We start from the raw sequence: 6223 nt of genomic DNA, 5'->3' as shown, positions 1-6223 counted from the left end.
CAAGTGACACCGACAAATCTAAAAACCACAGAACTAGCCTAAAACGTTTAATGCTGTTCTTCCGTTCACTAGACATAGCTAACCAGAATATCATTTAGCACAAAGAAAAAAGTACTTCATTAATTCAAATTATCTCTCCATCCAGTTACTTTGGGAAAAGTTGCAAATGTCATTGGTTATATTGAGAAGTCATGGTTAAGACTTTTTTCATCTCCATTACTTGATAATAAAGGCAGCTTTGGTAGCCAAAAAATTCGACATTTGAATCTACAAACTTGCATGGGTAGAATTTATGATCCACCATAGCAGCAGAGTTTGTTTTATGCCTTTATCCTATCCTAAAACTACATAGAATTCCTGCAATCATGTATCACATTTGATGCTATACCACCAGTACAATAGCAACTTCGAATGCAATGCACCATATAATATCCCCTAGACTAAAGCAACACACAGTCCACAATTTGGTGCACTAATAGAAGTAAATTGCATCTCCTATTTTATGGCATTAAAAAGATCCTACTACTAAACTACCCCTTAGAATAAGTCAACATTATGAAGTTGTTAAGGCCACTAATATCATTGTCCTGATCTTCCTAATTTCATGTAAAAGCTGTAGAACTTCCTTAGTTATTACCTAGTATTATATTGACATTAAAGTCATCTTACTACTGTCTTCGTCTACGTTATGCAGCATACATTTAATTAACAATGTCTTCTCTCATTACTTTCCAAGTTTCTATCTCCTGCGGGGACATAACCAATGGTTGTATCTGCGGGTATGGACCAACTCTACCTTCACTTCAACTTGCATGTCCTCTTATTCGTACTGCAATAAGTGATCATCTGAAACTTGATTTTCACTTAGAAAAATTATGAAATGCGCAATACGTTATCACTACATTGATATGCTTTTGCATATATGAATATGGAACTAGCCCTTTCAAATAGGCAAATTATTGCTTCAAAACACTGAAAGTACATTCAATTATATTATAAAGATAAGAGTAATAAGTATTGAATAACTCCTTCGGCCCTTGGCCTCGTTCACGTCCTTGTCCAACTCGTGTATCACATCCTCCCTTGAATGATGCTGAAAATCCAGACACCATCTTATATGCAGCATCCATAAGATAGACTTACCTACATGCATATAGGAAATACAGCAACTTATTTAACTCTATGCTCTTCGAAATAGAACAATTAGCGCATGATGATGTTAAATATTTGAAATAAGTACTAAATTTGGACCTAGAGAAGGAACTGGAAAGTCAATGTGCATTTTCAGTGCAATTTCTAATACTCGTGCATCGTGTGCGCTACCCTTCCATTCAGCATATATATATATATAAAAACAAATCACATATCATGGTCATATATAATTAAAATATTTTGCAATTGTATCACATGCCTATTATTGTAGACCACTTGCTCAGTTGTAGAAACTAAAGCAATGATATGAGTGCCGTTCATAGCACCCATAACGTCCTGCATTTTAAATAATATTGGATAGTTGGTAGAAGAAAATCGAAAAACTTTAGAAATGTAGTACGCTACCATATTCTGCTTTGAGCAAGAGATTTAATGAGTTTTTTTACTAATTGCTTATTTCTATGACTTACTAAAGGGGACAGAGTCACATATATATTTTTAAAAAGTTTGGCATAGCAAATGCTATAGCAAAATTAGCATACCAAGGATCAATTAAATATAAAAATGTGTTGTGCTAACAAACTGGTAGAATTTTGTCATCTCTAACCTTGAATTAAGGATAATACTTGGTGTCATATCTTATTGGTAGATACACATTTGTTTGTTTTGGTCGAATAATCTTTTTTGCAAATCTACATAGCTCCAAGAGCACTTTCGTAGCATTTTCTGTGGATGATTTCTGTTGAATGTTGAAATCTCTCAGTCACAACGCAAGTGCGCATGTTATGACTCAACATAACTAGTGTCATGGCCAACGACTCCTTAATTGACACATGCTTGTGGAAATTTTAATAACACAAGGATTTCATAAAGTCATCATGAAATTATCAACTATTATTTGATAATTCTCCAATATATATACATAGAGGGTGACCTGTTATTAGCTCCTACATTCATTTTCAACCTGACATATCTTCGTTGCGGCAAAGTACTTTGATAAAAAGGCCATCGTATTGTTCCGCTTCTGATGCAAATAGAAATATTGTTGCACCATTGAGAATTATCTCATCATCTTTTTGAAAATTGGAGTCATAAGATGAAGCGAAATATAAGATGAAGTTGGGCATTCAAAACCTGAAAAAAGTTGGAAGTAACTAATAAATAAAAAAGTTTAAAATGCAACAAATATCAGATGGTTATGCATGGATGACATCGAAAAGAATGATGGAACTTGAATGTATGATAGGGCTCTATTATGTTGCATTTTAAAGGAATGATGCAACTTACGGTCAAAAAAATCTCTATTTTTGAGATGTAATTCTTGACAAGTATCATTTAGAGTTATTTCTAGACGGAAGATTTAGTAATCATTGTACTTCTGTGGAGGAAAAGAATAGGAAATGGAACACCAAATTGGTCAAATGTTATTGTTTGCCTCTTAAGTGAGATTGTTGCCTTTGATCTATGATTATGTAGTGGCTCACTTGGCCTTCCTTCCATTATCCAAAATTAATTCATTTATTGCACTCAAATAAATACATTATCCTGAGATTTGGTCCACAACAGCTAAAATACATATATGTTACATAAAGAAAAGAAAAAGAAAATAGAGAAATTTGAGATGTGAGAACTGTTGGCAATTGAATCTATACATTTTATTCATAAGATATCTAAACTCTGATATGGAACAAGCAGTGAAACTACCACTAATTTGAAAATTTATGAAATTCGGCTAGTTTTAACTATTGATCATAGTTATTAAACTTGGCCCGGTCCGGCGGTTTGACCGGTCAACCCGGAGAACCAGCCATTGAACCGGGTCGGTTCGCTAATTAGATCGTTTCTACAAATGACCCGTTGACTTTTCAACGGCCCGGCGATTCAACCGGGAACCCGGCCGGTTTTGTGAACAAACCAGTTTTGAGGAAAAAAATCTTTCCAAACCATAGTTATTAAACTCGACTTGGAGAGGAAACCGGCGAAGGAGGTGGGTCAACGGGTCACTGGTTCAACCAGTGGGTGAATGGTTGAATCAGAGTGGGTGAGTGGTTGAACCAGAGTATGGGTGGCGGATGGCAATAGATAAGTAAGGGTTGGCTTAGAACCGGGGCGGTGGGCAGAAAAAGTATACAAAAAACCTCGTGAGCTTTGTCATAGTAGGACCATCCGCTGACTGACAATCTCATTGGAGGTTTTGAAAGTTGCCAGAGCCTATACTGTCTAGCCGATGTTAACAACAGAAGGTCCGAAGTTATGCTTTCCTTTCTGACGAGTAAGTGAGTGCGAGCAGGTAAGGGTCGTGCCCTTCATGGAGGGCATAGTCCTTTCGCCTAGGGAAAGGGCCCAGCACCATCTCATCATTTCTCTACACCATCTTTTCCATAAACGAATTTCTCGTATAGAAAGTGAGTGAAGGTGATCAAGTAATGACTAATCGCTGCCCTCACTCATCCTTTCTGATTGTTCTAAAGTCTTAGACTTTGAATCGCTCACTTACTCAAAGGAGTTGGGTTTGAACCAGCGGTTCACTAATATATATTTAAATATTATGTCTTATAATTTTTGATATAGGATATATGATATAAATTGTAATAAACAATGTCATAACAAATGTTCATTTAATTTAATTTGCTATAGAATATTTAATTCATATAAGAATCAGCAAAACATAAATTTAATTAGTAATCCACCAAATTTCAAGTGTAAAATTTTATATGTTTAGTGTAATTATCTAGGTAACTTACAAATTTTAAGTGCAAAAAATTATTAAAAATAATATTTGTCTTTAAAATAAATTATGTAATATGTTATTTTTGAAATCTATTTAATAATTTATATAATTTAGGGGTCATAAGCTTTTATTAAAAGATTTCAAATAAATTTGTTTTGGAGAAATAAAAAAAATAAAGATAAAATTGACAAAACGTTCATATAGTATAAGAATGGTAATTAATTAACATGTGACAAAGTGGTTTGGTGGTGAGTATATCATAAACTTACTTAAATGTCTTAGGTTCGAATCCAAGCAAAGGTTTGGAAAGATTTTTTTTCCTCAAAACCAGTTTGTCCACAAAACCGGCTGGGTTTCTGATTTAATCCGGTTGAATCGCTGAGCTGTTGAAAAGTCAACGGGTCATTTGCAGAAATGATCTAATTAGCGAAACAGCTCGGTTCAATGGTGTGATATCTTACAAAATTTTTATTATTTTAAAATTCCACTTCAAGTTATTTAAATATTTAACTGCCCATTTAATCCGAATATTATTTTTTTTAAACCACTTTAGACCTGATTACATGGAAATTATAGTTTCGTTATATTTTAAAGTGACTCGTTTCAAAATTTAATTTTTGGAAGCTCGTTAATTGAAAATAGTGAATACGCGATTGGGGTCAATAATCGATTCGAGAATACTATAAACTTGGAAAATTAGAGACTTGCAGGATGGACTTAAGATAGGTATTTTATGTTTAAATACTCAAGTGATAGTTATTAGTACCACTATTATAAGAATTTCTTGGAAGTTTCGCTTTAACGCGCTTAATTTGGAGATACGCGTTTTACACGCGCGATATAATTGAGGGACTTTAGACCCTTATTTTGGGATAATTAAGAGTAAATAATATGAATATGATTATGAGTGCATTAAAGGTTTAGTGCACTAGTGAAATGAACGCGAGAGGAATCGAGTACAAAACGCGGGCGTACGCGCACTATTAAAGAGTTGACTTTTGCACCAACTTGAGCCACACATTAAAGGTTCTTAAGAAAGCTTTATTTGAGCAAACACTCCCTTTCCTCACTCCAAGAACAGCCGGCCAAGGGAAAGAAAATAACCAGCCTTGCTCCATCACTTTCTACTCCGAATTCTTGCACCAAATCTCAACCAAATTGATAGAACAGTTATTTGGCACATTTTGCAGTGTTATTTCGGTCTAATTTTAGATATTTACTGTGCTAAGTACTGAGGTCTAACTCATATTTCACATTGGTATGAATTATAGGTGATCGGCATTAAAAATGATCTCGCGGGGTGAATTTCCAGAAGACTTACCGTTCCAAGGTGTGGCCACGCCTTGGAAGGTGGACGAAACCAAAAGACGGACCGTGGTCCACGTGAACCCGGAGCGTGGGATCAGAACTCTGGAGACAACACTAGGCTTTGCACAAGACGTTTCCTTCTTTGACTCTTCTTGGACGGCGGCTATAAAAAGAAAAGGACAAAGCAAGATTGAGATGATCTTTTTCTTAGTTTTAGTTTTACTTTTCCCAAAAGAAAGTGAGGGTCAGACGCTTTCTCCTGTTTCTTTCTTTTACTTTTGTTTCGCCTGCGGCTAGTGGCCAGGCATTGAATATTTCTGCGGATTGCATCTGGGCTCTGTACAACGGAAACCCTTTTTCACTGTTTGCTTTTGACTCTTCTAAATTCCGTGAGATTCCTCTTGTGTTTTTCCAATTCTTCGGAAATCAATTGAATGTACTCAACTAAATCACGCGGGATTGACACGATGAGCAGCGGCTAATTTCCTCCTCTACCCAAAGGTTGACGCGAAGGCGCGGTCCATAATATCTGTGAGATCTAACCGAATCTTCATTATTTCCTCCAATTAATTGCTATTCGTGCGTTTCCTGAATTAATTGTTCATGGGTATTTGATTAATTGAATATCAACGGCCGGGTATTTGATTTAATTTAATAGCCTACTGCCACGTTAATTAAATAGAATCCGTAATTGCTCATTTAGTTAGCGCCCCGTGGTAACCACCATAATTGGCTTTATGATGGGGAAACGCAAGATCTAATTTAAATAAACCTTCTTAGCGTGTTTATTGGTTAGGGTTGGGTTCTTCTAGCTTTAATGCAATTGGATAATTAAATTCCTACGGTCGTACCTAGAGTTGTTATCTGGTTAGAGAAGCAGTCAATGGTCGTACCTTGACTGTCGAAAAAGTAAGGAAGAGCTGGTTGTCAGAGCTTATTGATGGCTATAACCAACCTAGTGATAAATGGGTGATATATCTTTGCATCGATGAGCATTTAATTGGACCGTGCCTGAGCAGTTGATCCTTTGGG

The sequence above is a fragment of the Coffea arabica genome, chromosome 7e (genome assembly GCF_036785885.1).
Source record: "Coffea arabica cultivar ET-39 chromosome 7e, Coffea Arabica ET-39 HiFi, whole genome shotgun sequence".
Lineage (NCBI taxonomy): Eukaryota > Viridiplantae > Streptophyta > Magnoliopsida > Gentianales > Rubiaceae > Coffea > Coffea arabica.
Note: the sequence above shows the minus strand (reverse complement) of the source record.